Here is an 18,401-nt window from a genome sequence, read left to right on the forward strand (position 1 = left end):
GTGTTCATTGTTGCCCAGGTGTAACGGCAACACACAGCCCCATAGCTCCAATGGGGAAAGTCATTGCCAGACAGTGAATTCTCCCCTATGCACAGAGCACAAAGCCCTGGTGCAACTAGAATAGGTATTAGTGGAACTTCAATGGTGCCTCGCTTCATGCTGACCGTCTGCACAGGGGCAAATTTCACCGAGGGTGATTAGAGACTGCTTCCAAAAGACAATGTGCACCATAGCTTTGGCCTCATCCCTCTCTATGCTAGTGTATCGTGCAGTCAAGTTGCGCAAGTGTACCACATCCAGTAGCATTACTGCCATGTTCGGTGATATCCCTGGAGCGTAAGGTGGTTTCTTAAGGAACTCAAAGCACTTTGCAAGCAGGGGACAGCTTCTGCAGGCAAAAATTCAACTGGGTTGATGGGGCGTTCTGCTCGCAGAAGCACTGCAGGATAGGTGGCCGCTTTCCAGCCACTGTTGCCCATTACAGCAGTTATTCTGGGCATAGCAGTAACTCACAAAGACCCTGCATTGAGGACTAGGCAGGCAGATTCCTGGGATATGATACTGGGCGGGGGGGGGGAAGTTGCCCATGTACTTCTCAGGGCAGGACTGGGTCCCTGGTCACACGCGCATCCTGAGAGAAGAGCTGCTGATCAGGGACCAAGATTCACCTCTGCTCTGCCCTCAGGGAGTCGCAATGAGGGTTAATTTGGTAATCAAGTGTTTTGGGATCCTCTGGTAAAAGAGACTAGAGCAGAGCCAAGTAGATTGCATTGTCACGGCAGATGGTGCTGTTACAAATAATCTTACAAATTCTTTTTCTTAGCAGGAGAGCAAGGTTTTAGTGCGTGAAGAAATGCTGTATCTTTGTTAGTTTTATAGCTGTCCTTCTTTAGGGGAGCTGTTGTAAGCAGCTGGAGAGTTTGCTCTGTGCCTTATTCTTTCTAGCCTGAGTCACTTCTGAGACTGCTCCCTGGGAATGAGGCAACGGTGATGGGCTGAGATTCCTGGAAAAAGGGATTGTCTGCAAGTTGCTTGCCCCCCTTCAATTCCAGGACTGGTGTTTACCTGTAACTCAAACAAGTTACAGTCGGGCTCTATGTCACTGGTTTTCTCTCCACTGGAAGCTAACCTGCAAGGCCTAGGTAGATGTTACTGCTCCACGGAGATGCAGCAGGGCGATAGTATTGTAACCTGTGCCAACGGCGTGTCTCTTTCTCCCTCTAATGGCTACTCCATGCATAGCGGTTTATGAGGCACCTACAGGTTTTGTGCTATGGAAGCTGGGTTTAGTAGCTGAACCCAGCTTGATCCAGATGTCCCAGCTTCAATCCCACAGATTACAGGTTCTAGGGTTGCCCGCTCTCTGGGATTGTCCTGGAGTCTCCAGGAATTAAAGATTAATCTTTAAATAAAGATCAGGTCATGTGATGAAACCTCCAGGAATACAGATCCCACCAAAACTGGCAAACCTAAGGACAACCCAGCCTTACAGCCATGTGTTCCTTGAGATCTTGAACTCCCACCTGAACAATTACCAGATGGGGGCCCAGGACACCTGCCTCCAGTTTGCTATTAAGGTGTAATAATAATAGAGTCGCATCCTTCCCTATCCCCTCTCCACCCCAGGCTCTCAAAGCATCTTATAGTCATTCCCGAAATAAGCCTCATCCTTCTGTACGTCCAGCCCGGCCCCTCAGGGAGCCAGGCCACATCCCTGTCCCCATGTCCTCAGGGAGACGCTGACATGCAGAGGAGCAACTTGGCCAAATGCAGCCAGCGAGCCGGTGGCACATCTGCCCAGCGCTCCCTGGACGCCTGCACCCCCACCCCTGGCTCTGCATTGCAGCTCAGCCCTGGGTCCTGCCAAGTGGACGCTGAAGTCACAACTCCCCAGCCCCAGAGACAAGCTCCCGCCCTTCCTTTCGCCTGCCAGGCGGAGAGGGCTGTGCGAATCCAGCGCCTAGCCGGATCCCTGCACGGGGGGGCCTCGATCCGTGCACCGTGTCAGCTCCCCCGCCTTGCCTCTGCCGGCCAGGGGGGGATCCTTGCTCAGTCAAGACCCAGGACTGCGCAGGGCTGGGAGTTTAGCTAGACTCGGAGCTTGACCTTGGGGAGAGAGGGAACAGGGAGCCCGAACTGTCTCCACCTTGTTTCCTCCCTCCCCAGCTTCCCCAGTCTCCGCCTGCTCCAGCGCTGCCCAGCCCCGCTGCCCCGCGGCGCACGACCCTTGCAAACCACGTTTCCTCCCGGTGCGCTCGCCCTTCCTCCGGAGCAGCCTCTGCCCTTCCATCCCCCGGCCTTCCCGCAGCTGCCTTGGGCATGCCTCTCTAGCGCGCGCACCACGCTGCCGGCGGCTGCACAGCTCAGCAAAGTCTGCCTGGGGGTGGGGAGGGACTGGAGCCACTTGGGCAGGAGTTGGGAGAGGGGGGCGGGGCCGGCTGATCAGCTGCACCGGGGCGGGGAGCTTGGCTCCGGCCCCTTCGCCCCCTTCTCAATTAATGCAGATGCTTTCGCCTACCGAGCCGCACCTCAGCCAATGAGGTGGGAGCGCTGCGCTCCTACGACGCACGGGAGGCCTGGAGGGGGCGGGTGGCTGGGTGATAACGCGGCTGCAGCAGGCAGGGGTGGCTCTGCCCGCAGCTCGGCCAGGCTCGGTGCGTCCCGCTCCGGCAGCGCGCGCGTGGGGGAGAGCAGGAGGCTCCGCTCCAGCCGGCGGGTGAGTGTCGCTTGCGGAGCTTGTCTCGGAGCTTGGCGACAGGACCCGGGCGCTGCTCGGAGCCGCTCCCCGGCCCGCCTGGCTGGGCGCCTCTGGAGTCGCGGGGTGGGCGCGGAGAGACGGAGCTCGCTGAAGTTGGCTTGGCTCCTCTCCGGTGGGGTGCGCCTGGCCCGCTGGCTGCGGCCGGAGCCGAGCCGGGTTTCGCCCCGTCCGGGGTGGTGCGGTGGCGGGGTGCCTGCCGCCGGACTCTCCCCTGGGGGGGCTGTGGAGAAGGAGCCGGGCCGTGTTGCCAAGTTCAGGTCCGGCGTGGGAGTCGCTCTCCTCCCGGCAGGGGGGTCCCAGGCACTGGGCAGGGTAAAGCCCAGCGTGCCGGGCCCTATTTCTCATTTCAAGGCTACGGTCCAGGGGCTTCCCCCAGGCAGGGTTGGGGTCTGGGGAGGGGATCCCAGGGGATGAGGGTGAGCCGAGGTGGGAAGTCCGAGAAAACCTTTCCCCCGGGTCTCTGGCCTGTCAGGGTCACAGTGCCCTCGCCTGGGTTTGAAGGCGCAGAGAGGGACTGGAGCCCTTGTGCTCGTGCTAGCTGGCTCTGCGACGCCCACGATCCCAGTACCGGGCTGGCGATTACACAGTGAGTGCCTGCGAGGTCTCCGCGGAGCGCTGCTTGACTGGCATGAAGCTGAACTTTCTGGGTGCCTGCCTGAGGTGTGCGGCAGGGGATGGATTCCAGGGTGTCCCTTCGTGGGTGAGATGGGCCAGATCTGAACACCCCCGAGCTCTGGGAACAGCTGGAACCCAGATCCCAGTCACCCTACAATGGGCCACATCCAAACCCCCAGATCCGGGCCACCTCCCTCCCCCATGATCTGGAGCCGAGACTGTCTCCTTCCTTGGGACCCCTGGTTGGTGCATGTGCCCATCCCTGCAAGAGCTGAGGGATGCTGAGGCCAGGGGCACCATCTGCTGTATTGCTGCGGAAGGACTCCCCGCTCCCCTCCAAGAGTGCGCTGGTTACAGGATGAAATCACTGCACCAACGTGAAGCATGTCAGTACCGGGCATAGTGAGTGTGTTAGCACCAGGGGTGAAGATGAGAGCAAGTGGGAGAGAGAAAGCTTCTCTGGGCATAAAGCTGGGGGGGGGGGGGAGGAGCATGACAGAATGGGAAAAGGGGGGGGGGAATGGGACAAGGATGGGAATGAGAAAAAGCTGACAGGAGAAAGCGAGCGCAAATGAGGGACAGCGAGAGAGTGCCAGCCCTATATGCAAGCCGGTGTGCGGTAGGGGCATGGCTGAGGCTAATGCCAGCACCTCAGCTCACGTAGGGGTCCCTCCTTTACAGAGAGCTCCGTTGCTGAGGGGTGGCGTTTCTCTGCCACCCGTGATTGGCAGTAGAAAGAGAGTGAGAGTCCAGCAGGCCTAAGTGGGCCCCAGGGGGATTTGAGGGTCATGGGGGACACCGGTGTCAGTCAATGCAGTGACTTTGATGGCATGTCACTGGGGGCGGGGTCCATCTCTCCCATCCCAGGGGATGCAGCAGATTGACAGTCTCTGCTTGGTTCTGGGCAGCCTCCGTCCTCTGTCCCCAAGGGGCATTGAGCCCTCTCCCCACGTCGGCAGTGCCTGGGGACAATTGCTGGCAGAGGCAGTCGGAAACATGTCTCCTTGCTGGCTGCTGCGAGGAGGTCACTCTCTGTGCTCTCAGTCTATTACAGCACTGGAGCACTTACAAGATGAGGTGGGAGATACCAATTCCCCGACTCTTGAGTCATTAGTGCCGCCTGTCCCCGATAAGGCTGGGCCTCCTCCTAGCACATCCTCCCCACCCCGCGCAGACGGGACCGGCTTGCAGTCTCCATGGGCAGAGATGAGCTGGGATTGCAGCACGGCGACCCATCCCAGCACCCCCAAAGAATCTGGTTAGCCCAGCCAGAACAAAGGGAAGTTGGGGTTCTCTTCAAAATCAGGGACTGGGCAGAGCTGGTGAGTGAATTTTATCCCCTTTTACAGCAGGATGGTCTAGCCAGGACTCCAGGGTTCTATTCCCAGCTGTAGGGAGAGAGTGTAGTCTAGTGGTTAGAGCAGAGGACAGGCAGGCAGGACTCCTGGGTTCTATTCCGAGCTAAGGGGGGGTCAGGGCTCCTGGCTCCAATCCTGCTTGCAGCAGAGAGCATAGACCAGGAGCTAGACTGAGGGACAAGGATTCAGGACTCCTGGGTTCTCTTCTTAGCTCTGTTTCAGTGGCTACTGGAATCGGCATTCCTTGATTCCTTTCCTGTCTGTTCCACTGGTTCACTCTGCTCTCTGGGCTGCAGCTTCCCTGTCTTTAAAGGAGGGGCAACAGCACTGCCACCTCCCCCCCGCCCCAGGATGCTGTGATGCTGAATGGATCTTAGCAACGCGCTCTGAGATCCTGGCCAGTAGAGAGGTGCAGGGAATTAGATCAGTCCATGGAGGATAGGTCCATCAATGGCTATTAGCCAAAATGGTCAGGGACACAACCCATGCTCTGGGTGCACAACTCCATGCTCTGGGTGTCCCTCTCTGACTGCCAGATGCCGGAACTGGATGAGGAGGGATGGGTCACTTGACAATTGCCCTGTTCTGTCCGTTCCCTGAGAAGCACCTGGCACTGGTCACTGTCAGAAAACAGGATACTGGGCTAGATGGACCATTGGTCTGACCCGGTGTGGCCATTCTTATGTGGTGTTCTTGTGAAAGCGGGGGGCGTTGAGGAAGGGGGCCGGACTGAGCTGTTTCTGACAGGGCTTGGATTTGATCTCCTGTGGTGTTTATGCTGGAAGGTCTTTCCCCTTGTTGCCAGGCTCCCAATTCTGGGGTGGGCATAGTTGCCCTCTCTCCCCACTGCTCGGTGGAGGTGCCAGCACTGCAGGGTTGTGTGTGGTTGTCCTGGTGGTGGAGATGGAGGAGTACCAGCACTGCTGGCAGAGGCGGGTGTGTGTGAGGGGCGAGGAAGGGGTGCCTGGTTGTGTGTGTGAAGGGGCGTCCTGGGATGGGGGTGTCCAAGTAGTGGGGTGGGGGCGTGCTCCAATCCAGTTCAAGGGGCTCTGAAAAATAATCCCTACAGCTACGCCATAAACTGGTGACAGTGACGCCACCTCATGAGCACATCCCAGCTGGGATCCCTCTTGTTCTATGCAGGGCCTGTCTGGCTGTGCCGTGGCTGATGTTGGTTGGGATGGGCACAGACTATCTTGGGATCTTGCTACATCTTATGTTGGGGGCGCTCTCCCCCAGCAGTGTACTAGGGGGTGCTTTGCTGCAAAAAGTGGAGTGTTTTTGGTGCGACATAAAGCCTAGGTCTTCCCCACTCATGGGCTGCTAGTGCTTTCCATCAAAGCAGAGGAGTTAACTGCTGCCCTGGTCAAATGCCACCTCCAGTGATTATATTCTGCTGAACTGAATTCCCCCTGGCATTTCAGTTGGATACGATATTCTCCTGCACTTCCTGTCCTAGTATAGTGTCATGTTCTTGTGTATGGTTAATCAGTAGCCACGTCCTGCCCTAGAGGTGGCTGCATTTCAGCCATGGAATAAATAACCCCTCTCTGGCCTGTACCCACTGCCCAAAAGGGTTGTGACGCTGAATGAATGAGTGCCAGCAAAGTGCGTTGAGATCACCAGGTGCTGTAGAAGGAAGGTCATTATTATGGCTGGCATTTGATAAAAGGGGAAGCTGAGGCAGAGAAACAGGACGTGCCCAAGGCCCGAGAGTCCAGACTGTCAGTCCCCTCTAACTTCTAGACTAGGCTCCCTTCCTATGAGACTGGAAAGACAAGGTTCTGCTCCGAAGGGCCCCTGATAACATAAGGAGAATGGAACGGTGGCATTAACCCCATCAGTGCTGATCCTCATCTCTGTGAAACACACCTCTTGCAGTGTGGCCAGATGCAGCTGATAGATTTGGGTCTCTGACTGCCAAGATGCTGGGACTGGAGGACATGGCATGGATGGATCACTTGATAATTGCCCTGTTCTGTTTGTTCCCTTTGAAGCACCTGGCATAGGCCACTGTCGGAAGACAAGATACTGGGCTAGATGGACCGCTGCTCTGAGTCAGTATGGCCGTTCTTATGGCTCCCGTTCTCTGGCAGCATGTGGCCGGGGCTCACTCATCCCCCAAAAGCAGGGAAAGGGGTTAGGACACCAGCAAGGTTCTAACCCAGGGGAAGTTAAGTGTCTTGCCCTAGGTCACATGGTGAGTCAGTGACAGAGTTGGGATGAGAGCTGAGTTGAGTCTGGTTGAGACTGCCATGCTCGGTGCATTAACCAAGGCGAATTCCCTGGCCCCATCCCCGCTCCCCTTGCACACAGGACCCCTGGGATAGGAGGGCATGCAGCATGGATGCCTGGCACCTCACAGCCCCAAGTGCCTTGGGAACTTTCCCTTCTCTTGGAGGAAGTGGTGGGGAAGGGTGGGGGGGTATGCTTTCCCATGACACTGCTGCGCAGACTGCCACGCTCTGACTGGCTGCAACAGTCATGTGGCAAGCCCCGACTATTCCCTTGTTTAGCCATGTTAGCTCGGCCAAAAGCAGCCGCCTGCTATAGGTCGTGGTAGGTGGTTGAGAGCTCAGGATAGATCTGGAGTGGGGGATCTGAACCCAAATCCAGGATCCTACCCCTCTCAAGCTCCATGAGAGGGAGGCGGCTCTCCATCCCAACTTTGCAGCTTGGGGCCATCTCCACCTGGCCCCTAAGATCCTTCCTCCTTGCTTCAAAGACTCCCATCCCTTTCACCCCAGAGAGAAGGAGCAGGGGAGGTGGAGGGCAACAGGAGGCATTTACCCATGTACTGGCAGGCTGGACTCCTTTCACCCTCTCGCCCCGAACATCTGATCTAGCAGCAGCCAGGTTTCTTCTGGTGGAGTCCTTGGTGCATGGAGACGTGCCTGTCCTGCGTGTGGCCGCAGTCAGGGGGCATGACTCGATGCCACCCACTATGACTGGGCACAAAGCACCATGGATCTTGATTGCCAATCAGGCAGCTGGGTTCATTCCTTGGGGCGTGGGAGCTTGAGTGGGGTGGGGAACCGCTTTGGCGAGCTCCTTGGTGGCAGAACGAACGTAGGGGTCCGAACAGCCAGAGCAGCTCCCAGCTTGTGCCGCTTGGTGTTAATCAGTCCAGAGACACTCTGACTGAGTGACTGACTGAGCCATGCAGATGCCTTCTCTGCAGTGGTGGAGTGCTGGGGCTGCGGCAGAGTGCCTGTAATTTAATGAGCAAAGGATTTTATTTGGTAATATTTTGTGCTGAGATGATGCTGCAGGTCCTTTCCCCCCCGGCACCAGAAACTACAGAAAAGCAGCGACAGGCAGGAGGAGTCACCTGCCATCTGCTGCATCATTTCTCTTCGGCACACATCCTGTAAAGGACTCTCTCTGCAATTGTTGGCTGCCCTAGTGGGTTGGCAGCAGTAGTTAATACTGTGCATTGGCGGTACATAGCGCCTTTCACTTGAGGATCTCCAAGCACTTTGCAAAAATGTCATTATCCCTGTTTTACAGATTGGGGAAACTGAGGCACAGAGGGACGACATGACAATCCTAAGGCCTCACAGTGAGTTAGAGGTAGAGCTAGGAATTCTGACTCCTACTGCCTTGCTTGAAATGATATTACTACTACTCCACCAGAGCAAAACCTACCGAAACACTCCTCCAGGCCTTCTCGTTTATTGACTTCACTGACTTCTCTCGGCAAAGCACTTTGTTTATTCCCCATTTTACAGATGGGGAAACTGAGGCACATAGTGGGGCGGTGGTGTTCCGAAAGTCATGCAGCAAGTCGGGTAGCGCTAGGATTAGAATCCCAATGTCCTGACCTGCTGTCATGTGTGTGACCCACTGGACTGCACAGACCTTCCCTCTTGGAGCTGGAGACAAGCTGTCACAGATGCCCAGTTTCTGCATGACGGGCTTGCTTTTTGTGGATGTCGGCCCCCACACACCAGCAGCAAGCCAGTGTTGTTGTTGTTAGCTGTATTATCGTGGCATCTAGGAGTCCTAGTTATGGACTGGGACCCCATTGCACTAGGGGCTGTACACACCATTGAGCCAAAAGAAAATGATGAAGAATACCCAGCACTTGATGGGTGGGCTAATTAACGCTGATTGGAGTGGCCAGCGGGAGGCTAACACATCTCCCGAGCTCGGAAGTGGACTGAGACCCAAACAGTGCCTTGCGCACTGGGGTCACACGACAGCTATCGGCTTTGGGTCACTGCTGCCTGGGGTTCAACTTCAGGAGCTGCGGGCTGGGAAGCTCCCTTCCCATTCTCAGCTCCTCAGGCTCTCAAGTGCCCCCGTCTCTATGTTTTAAAAGTTGATGGCAGCTGAGATGTTGTGCCTGTGGAAATGGGGGCCTGGCAGCTCTGTCTGGGAACCGGATGGACCATTAGCATGGCCAGATGCTATGCCAGCAGCATTCCCTCACCTTTCTGTGCAAGGACCTGGGAATTTTGCCTCCTGTGCCTTCTCTTCCTCTCCCTTCTCTCCTCTTTCTCCCTCTCCCATCTCTCTCTGACCCACGGAGCCTCAATCATTTTGGGCAAAGGACTCCTCTATGGTGCACCCAGCAACCCATGCCAGGACATCCCATTACATAAGGAGCCAGAGAGAACCACAGGGTCTGTCCGTGTCCAGCAGCCTTAATCGAGAATCCCCTTTGCATCCATTGCAACTCGGTCCTGGCTCTTCTCCATCGCAATAGACATGGACCTGCTGCTTGCTGAGCCCAGGCCTGTCCTGTTCTTCTAGGGACCTTACCCCCCAGGGATGTTGGGCAGCAGCCTGCCGTAAGACACACTGGATGGAAACGCGCCCGCTGACTTCCAAGAGACAGGATTGGGCCCCCCCGTCATCCGCTTCAGTGACTGGATCACGATGATTGCGATTTTGGGTGTTTTCCTATCAAACTGCTGGAGTCAGGGGGTTACAGGATGGTCACCATTCAGTTCCTTGCCCTCCTGGCTGTAAAGAAAAGCTGGAAAACGTGGCCCCGAAAGGCCCAGGCACCAGAAGGCAAATAAACAGAACCCAGCATGTATTACTTTTGAGACCTCGTGATTTTTTTTTTTTAAGGCAATACCATGATTTTTGGAGGCCTGATTCGGGAGTTTTGGATGCTAGGGACTGGGGATGCTGCACGTCAGAGCTCACATCTTGGCCCCTGGGCTCATGCAGCTGCTGTGTGCTGTGCATCCCAGCACTGCGAGCTGGGACCATTGGCGCCATCTCAGCTGGGAGAGAAGTTGAGTTCTGCAAAGTTATTCCTTGCCCTTACTTCTGGGGATCGCTCTGCCCCCTACGATGAATGACCGCTTTTCCCTGCTATTGGAGGCCATGGCAATACCCTCGGTTCAACTATTCCAGGACTCAGGTCCACGCCCTATCCCAGAGAAGGCTGCACTTTCTAAAGCACCATTTGATTATTATTCCTAATAATGGCATTATTACTTGGATTGAGATGTTTCAGATGCTGTGGCTAATTTTGCTCTTCACGCCTCCCTTCCTCTATAATGGGATTTTGATAACGTCATGCATTCTAAAGTATTGGATACAATCAGCATAATTCCCCATTTATTAATTAAACCTTAAAGGCTAATTGAGACAGTGTGCGGTTGGAATCGGAGACGTCTTTGTCCTGCAGCAACCAAAGCGCTGGCTCCCTTCTGCAGTCGAGAAAAGGGCAACCAGCCCTGCTCTTTGGCAAGATCATTTTTACCGCAGTGCTCTGGGGCTTGAGAGTCCAATCCTTTTCGACCTCGGAGAGGTGGCATGCATTATGGGCTTGCACTCATCCCTCTTCGGACTGGGAGCTAAGAATTCTCCTTGTGGAGGGGAGCTCTCTGCTGGCAAAGGCAGTTCTGCCGCTCCCTGGGAAACCTGCCATGCAAGAGGAGTGAGGGGCATGGTGGAGCACCAGAAGCAGAAGTTAGAGAGGCAGCCCCACTGCCTCTCTAACTTCTGCCAAGGATCAAACACAGGAAAACAGGTGGTCTCTGCCCCAAGAAGCTGACACTTTACGCATAGGACCAGCTGATGGACACAAGACAGACAGGGGAGTACAAGGAGTTAGCATGATGGGCACACCAGCGGCCTACTCATTGCCAAGTTTTTCGTAGGCATCATGGCAAAGGAGAGTTTTGAAGAGGGACCTGGAGGAGGAGGAGGCTTTGTGGATGTTTACAGAGAGCTCCTCCCTACCATAAAGGACAGTCTAGGAGAAAGCACAAAGGTGCTTGTTTGAAAATGTAATGAGAGGGCGATGGAGGCTGGCACCGAGGAGGTGAGCGCTGACAGCTCAGTAGCAAATGAGAGCTCGGAAGCAGAGTGGAGGGTTGACTGCGAAGGGCCATGAAAGTGCAGACAAGCAGCTTAGGTTTGGTGGAGGACAGTGTGTCCATTTACATTGCGTCCATTTTACAGCTTCTGACAACCTCCCTACTAGCTGCTGCAAGTGCTACCTTGTCCTCCCTTAGACCTGCCCGCCCCTAGATACCTACCCACCTGCCACATCACCCCGGAGTCTATTCCTGAGGCTTTGGGAGGGAGATGCCTTTGTTCCCAGTTCTGCTGTTCTTTCTCGCTCAGCCCCATAGAGGCTGAAAGAATTATGCCCCTGAGCAAGGCCTGCTGCCTGTGGATCTGTATGAGTTGAACAGATTGGGGAAAGGAGGGATCAGCTTGAGCCTCCTCTTCGGTTCACACAAGAAACCTCCATTGAGATGTGCAGCCCGACACAGCTTAGCGCCGGCTTTTGCTGCAATGAACTGAGCAGCGAGGGCCAGGCCAGGCTGAATGTGAGCTGCTCCTGTCACTGCTTGTGCTGCTTGCAGGGACACTTAAAAAGCTTCTTTTCCATCTCATCCTCTGAACAGAGTGTGGGGACTGCACAAACGGTGCAGGAGCATCTGAAAGGCTCCTTCTCCTTGGAGGACTAACTTCTGGAGGATCAGAAAGAAGTGGGATGTGTGTGTGTGTCGCGTATCACTACACAATCAGCGGGAGAGAAATCAGGTTATAAGCAGAGCTGGCTGGATTATTTGTCGACAAGTTTGGTGCTTTTTTTTTTTTCAATTTGTAAATTGGTCCCAGGCTGGGTTGTCAGCAGTGGGGATGGAACCTGGGACTCCTGGTTCTAAAAGTACCAGCCTCTAATGTCTGAGTCAAAATTGCCAGCTGTGCTAGCCAAGGCTGCAGTAGGCGCTATGAGCATCCAAGCCACCACTGGGGGGGAACAAAGCGCCACCCTATTTCTGGAGGAAATGCATCCTGTGCAAAGAAGTCACTTGAGTCCCATTTAAGCCCTCAAGGGCCAGGTTTCCCAAAGAGCTCAGCTCCCATGTAGGCAGCTAAATAAGTGGCCAAATTTTCAAGAGCTCAAGAAGAGCACTGAGCACTTCTGCAAATCAGCCCCTCTTTCAGTGCCTAAATAGAAGCTTGGCTCTTGAGAAATTCTGACCCCACTTTTGGGTGCTGAGCCCCTGAAAATCTAGCTCTCAGCTCTTGAGAAAATCTGGCCCTCACGTGGCGACTTGGCTTGTGGTTGGCTTTCTCTGCGGAGTGAATTATCACCCTCTGCCAATAGCTTGGAGGGACAACTTTCAACCTTGCTCCCGGCGAGCATTTTGTGGCTTGTGATTTGTCCCCTAAGTCACATGGTTTGGGTTTTGCTCCCTGATTGGGTGACTGACGCTTTTTAATCAGGTGAATCACGTGCTGGCAAACAGACAGTGCTCTGGCTCCTGTAGCAATAGGGGGTGTCACTCTTATTTGGAGGGGTTCTTTAGAAAAAGAACACTTTGGGAGGAGGAGCTGTCAGTTAGGGTACAGAGTGCGACTCAGGATATCTGGGTTCTCTTCCCGGCTTTCCCACAAACTTCCTGTGCAATCTTGCATCTGTCACTTAGGGCTGGATTTTAAAAGGTATTTAGGCACCTAACTCCCCGTGAAATCAGAGAGAGTTGGGCACCTAAATATCTTTAAAAATCTGTCCCTTAACCTCTCTGTCTCTCAACTTTTTCCATCCACAAAACAGAGGTATAATAATGTTAGCTGCTTCCCAGGGATGCCTGGAGGATGCATAATGTAGTTTCCCAGAGCTCAGATGGAAAGGGCTAGGGAAGAACAGACTTTTGTTACTCCAGAAATATCTGCAAAGACCCCTGGGCACAAGGCCATGCTACAGACCAGCTAATTGGAATTCCAGCTAACACCTATATGCTGCCTTATCAGAGTGAAAACGTTCCCTGCATCAGGGGCCAGATCCAAAACACTTTGGAGCCAGTGGGACTCTTCCCTGACTGCAGGGGAAATTGGTGGTTCTAAATCCACGGACCAGCAGCACCGGTTCCCATATAGAGGCCCTAGACGTACATTCATCATCTTTTTTTCATCATCTCGTCTTTCTCCTCCTCCGATTCCTTAATCTCAACATGTAGGGGTGGGGATATGTTCTGGGGACTAAGCGTGTGAGTCAGTGGTGCGAGAGCAGCAACTCTCCTGCCAACTGCCAGTACCGCAATTGATGCTGTCCCCAGAATTGATCTCTGGGTCTTACACTAGGTCATCTAACCGTTAGAGAGAGGCTCTGAGCTCCTGAAGGCATGTCGCTGGCTCAGCCACGTTGGCATTCAGCACAGATCGCACCGCTGTCTATCAGCAGGTCATTCTGACAGACAGCCCTCCAGTGATACTCAGCAGAACAGTAGCAATGGACGAATCAGCAATATTGTGTCCCCCCCCCAGCTCTTGCAGAAGCTGTCAGAGGAACATCTCTGACCCTTGCCTTCTCCTTCTGCTCTGGAGGCTCCACAGTGTGCCAGGGCGATAGACCCGGGAAAATGAGACCTCATCTCGCTTCTACAACCCTCATCACAATAGTAGCTGTGCGCCTCCCAGACATTAGTGAATTTATCCTCACTGCACCTGATCGAGGCAGATCAGCATCCTCCTCCTTGTTTTACAGCTGGGGACACTGAGACCCACGGAGATTAAGCAGCTTGCTGCAGATCACACTGGGAGTCTATGGCAGAGGCAGGAACTGGACCCAGCTCTCCCAAGTCCCAGACCAGGCCCTGAGCCTCAAAAGGGAGCCATTGAGACGAGGAAAAGTGTGAAGAACCCAGGGGCAAGTCTGCTTCAGTGGATCAAGACAGAGCAAAAGGAAATCCTGTGCCAAGGCGCCTACACTGTGCAGGGGATGGGGGGGAGTGTTATAGGGCAGATCCCTTTCCAGGTCCAAAGGAGTTCAGCAAGCAAGACAATGGGTGTGAAGAGCCCCTGAGAACCACTCCCACATTCCTCTGAGGGACACATCTTCCCTTGTGTCCCCCTTTGCAGCTGGAAATTGACATCCCCAGCCCAGTTGTGTTAGGGAGTGAAGACAAGGCCTCATCTGTTCTCCTGCCTGCCTGGGCTGGGATGGGAGAGTCATCCAAGGCCCAGGTAGCTCGGGCAGGGATGTAAAGAACATTCTTCCTCCCCTTACAGGTGTGCAGTCCAAGTCACAGCCTGGCCCTGACACTCCATGGGGTGCGAGTTAAGGGAGGCTGTGTGTCTGAGCGCCATGGAGGGAGACTGGATGTGTGCCCTGGGGACGGGGGAGTGGCGGGACCGGAAAGGTGAGGAGTCCTGCGGGGATGTGGGGGGTACAATGCTATTGGAGGTTGCAGGGGATGCTAGTGATCGCCTGGATTTGTAGCGGCTGCATTGATTTACTGGGAATTCATGGGAGCACCCTGTGCTCTAAGTCAACAGAGCTTTTCGTGTGAGATGTAATCAGACCTCAGCGCGTCCCTTGTGACTTGCTTGTATCATTTCATGCTACTCTCCCATCGCCACCTTTTAAATTGTTATTGTTTGCTCTGGTAAAAAGGAAAACAAATGTTAACTTAAACCAGTGAAGGTGGAAGGGCAGGAGTCATTCTCATTTGGGTTCTGATGCTTGGTTGGTGGCTTTTTTTTTTTTTTTTAAATGAACCCTTTTCTCCTCCTTCTGCCACCCGTTAAATCCCTTTCTCCCTCTTACCCTGAATTTCCTGGTTTTGGAAGGATGCTGTTGCATGCGGTCGTTTTTTGTCCAGGCTCCTCATTTCGGGGCGCAAGGCAGAGGGTATGAAGAACAAGTGAACTGCAGGGATCCTTCGCTAGTGAACGAAAGCCTGCAGGTTGCCTGGGGCTTATGCATCAGGCCTGGCAGCTCTGCCTAATGGCTCGCTGCTGCTATCTGCTCCGGCACCCCTCCGCTCATTGCTGCAGCAGGAAGAGATTGCACCAGAATGAAAGCACCGTTGCTCTCTGCAGAAGCCAGTGCAAATTCAGGATCAGCTTCTGCCCCTGCTTGGCCGGTTTCCTGCTGCCAAACCAGCTCCCAAAAAGCAGGAGGTTGGAACACTGCAGGACTATCCCCATCGCCGGCACTGGGCGAATGCAAATGCGAGAGGAGAGGTCTGCAAAGGAAACTGGTGCAGTGCCTGTCTGCAGATCCTCCTCTGGGGCAATGTTTATGAGGGACACAACGAAACTGCAGGCAGCAAAAGGTTCCCAGCCCCGCCTGCTGGGGCTGCTCTCGTGCCATTGATCTCGCCTTGCGTCTCGGATGCAGACTTCAAGGTCAAGCCTGTGTGTTCCATGCAGCATCCGAGAGGAGCCGGGAGATTGCCACCCCCCCCTTCCTGACCGAGTGTGTTAATCAGCTGGGGGGGGGCAGCGTCCTCCTGCGCTCAGTCAGCTCAGTGGGGCTGCCTACAGAATGGGGCAGGAGGCTAGGCTCAGCTTCAGGGGTGGGGACGAGAGGGGCACAGACCTCTGCAGATCCACAAGTTTGGGCACACATGGCCTGCGTGCTCTCACCCACATGCTTACCCCCTCCCCTCTCACTAACACACGCACACATTTTCATGCACATCCCTTGTCAATGCACAAGAAGTGGAGCCTGGCCGGTTCGCCCAGCTCTGTTACACTGGGAAGGGTACTACTGGGAAGGGTACCTACTGCCTCTCTCCCAGCTCTCAGGATACCTGGTTTGATCTGATTATCTGGGGTGGGCGGTTTTCTTACCATAGGGTTCTATTGTCTTACACAGAAGGGTAAACTAGACTGTGAAACACTGATCTGCGCTCTCGGGGGTTCTGGCATGGGGTACAGGGGAGCTTCTTGGTGCAATGAGTTGCAAGGCCTCAGCTCTTTCTTAGAAGTACTGATGTCCCAGGCAAGCTGGCAATGCTAGGGGCCCTTCATGAGTCCAGGACAGATCTGGTGCAATGGCCCAGCCACCTCTTACGGCACTCTCGCAAGCTTCATTGACTGTGCATTGGGCTGGTCCTACCTAGCTTGATCTGAAAGAGTGAGGGTGATTAACCCTCGCATCAATCTACCCAGGGCGGATTCTCCATCACTGGACATCTTTAAATCAAGACTGGATGTTTTTTCTGAAAAAAGATCTGCTCTGGTTCGAACAGGAGTGAATTCAGGGAGATGCTCTGGCCGGTGTCATGCAGGAGGGCCGACTAGATGATCACAGTTGTCCCTTCTGAGCTTAGAATCTCTGAATCTAGATCCCAGGGATGGACTCAGTCATCATGTTCTCTGCATCCCCTCTGAGCAGCACAACCAGAGAGAGACCATAAGCGTGGGGTTAGACCAGGAGATTGGAAATCAAGAATCTTGGGTTTTATTTCAGTCTCTGGGAGGGGACTATGTTTAATGGTTAAAGCAGGGGACTGGGAGTTAGGTCTCCTGGGTTCTATTCCCAGCACTGTCACTTGTGTCCTCTTAAGTCCCTTTGACTCAATTGCGTAACCCTGGGCAAGTCACTTCCCTGCTCTCTGCCTCCGTTTCCCCATCTGGGGTATCCCGGTCCCTCGCAGACGTGAGTGAGGCTTAATTCGTTAAGGTGCTTTGAGGCTGTTGGATGAAATGGGGCGTGGTGGTAAAATAAGCTCTGATGTTTGTTACCCAGTGCTTTGGAAAGAGCCTTGTAACAAATAGTAGAAACAGCCTTGCTCTGGGAAGCTTATACCTGGGATCTCCTCTCCAGCAGGGATTAGATGTCATTGCTGCTGCCTCAAAGCCTTTGTCCATAGTAAGTACTTTTAACTCAAATTTCCCACTGTTGTGTTACCACACGGGGGGCCTCTTCCACCATCTGTCCTCGCCCGGAGGACATCTGCCAGCACTGGAGAGAAGACACTCCATTTGGCCAGGTCTGTGCAATGAATCCCAAACATGGACCATTGCAGGCTTTGAACCTGCAGCTTTCAGCACCCCTCCAGAGACCTCATTTAGATGGTCAGATTTTGAGGTTCAGCATGTCATTTTCTATACAGGCTCTGTGGAACTAGGCCCTATATGATATATAACCACTTACTTAACCCCTTGCAATATTTACAATTAAACAGGACAAAGCACTAAAAAGGTGCTGGAGGGGCCCGTCTGGCCCAGCTCTGTGGGAGGTGGGCGGGGTGACCTAATAACAATTTCCTAACTGCTATTACTTTCTGTCCAGAGACGACAAATACTCCTCTTTTTATAGTGCTTCTCTCTTCCCCAAGCACCTAGCAGATTCCATCCCTGGAATCATGTACCCACCACTGAACTTGAGTTCAACCCCAACCCCCCCTGTAGGCTCAAACGTGTGTTGCTAATCCCATTTACAAGCAGAGTTGCCATCTCTTTGTGGCTATTTGAACTTGAGTTAAGTACACCCCTTTTCTTTTTTCCCTGGGTGAAGTCTGACCCTAAATGCCCACGGGACATGCAGCCTGTGTGCATTCCGGGGGGATGCCCACGTGAGGAGCTGAGACTAAAACTGCATTCCTTCTGCTACCGTTTGGGCCCACTCCTGTGACACTTACTCACGTGAGCATTCTTTACTCATGGACTGAGAAGTCCTCCCCATGAGCACCAGATCATGTGTTTTTAAAGCATAGTAACAAGACAGAAATGCTGAGAAGTGCCCCCATCTAGTCAACAAGATGCCCCTTCCTGCACCCATTGGCTCCTGTCCTCAGAGAGGCATCTGTTACCAAAGCCAGACAACTCAGTGTTGGCACAGGCTGCTGTGCAACCAAGACAGATGCTGTATTTTCTTTGAGCAAGTGTATGGGGGTGAGCGTACGTGTGTGTGTGTATTTGTGTGTATGAATGAATGAGTGAATAAGTCTCTGTGAGATTGTGTGTGACTGTGAGAGTGTGTGTGGATGAATGTGAGTGAGTGTGCATGGGTGTGAACATGTGGGTGACGCTATCCATAGGAATGTGACTGTGTGTGAGCATGTATGTGTGTAAGGTTGAGCGAGAGGGTGATTGTGCACTAGTAAGTGTGTGAGCATGTATGTGTGTGAGGCACAGTATGGATACGAGTGCAATTGTGCCTGTGTGTGTGTGTGTGTGTGTGTGTGTGTGTGTGTGTGTGTGTGTGTGTGTGTGTGTGTGTGTGTGTGTGTGTGTGTGTGTGTGTGTGTGTGTGTGTGAGAGCACATATGTGAGAGCACATTTGTGAGGCAAAGGGGTAGAAGGCCCATTTTAACTCTGAGCATACATGGTGCTACTCCTGCCCTAAAAGGAGTCTGCATGATAAAGAAATCTCAGTGACACCCTTCTCCAGCTTGATTGCGAGTCTGTCTGGTGGGATCAGGCCAGGAGCGGACACAACCCGGATGAGA

At 53.9% G+C, this 18,401-nt stretch overlaps 1 long non-coding RNA gene across 1 annotated transcript in view; it reads left to right on the top strand.

Moving 5' to 3' along the window:
* Nucleotides 1-2,524: 2,524 nt before the first annotated feature.
* Nucleotides 2,525-18,401, top strand: part of LOC137142312 (uncharacterized) — a 76,051-nt gene continuing 60,174 nt past the window's right edge. Inside the window, exon 1 of the long non-coding RNA XR_010916887.1 lies at nt 2,525-2,716. This is a non-coding gene — a long non-coding RNA (uncharacterized lncRNA). The remainder of the gene's footprint in view (nt 2,717-18,401) is intronic.

The sequence above is a fragment of the Emydura macquarii genome, unplaced genomic scaffold (genome assembly GCF_026122565.2).
Source record: "Emydura macquarii macquarii isolate MOO-44397 ecotype Brisbane River unplaced genomic scaffold, CSIRO-AGI_Emac_v2 contig_3220, whole genome shotgun sequence".
Lineage (NCBI taxonomy): Eukaryota > Metazoa > Chordata > Testudines > Chelidae > Emydura > Emydura macquarii.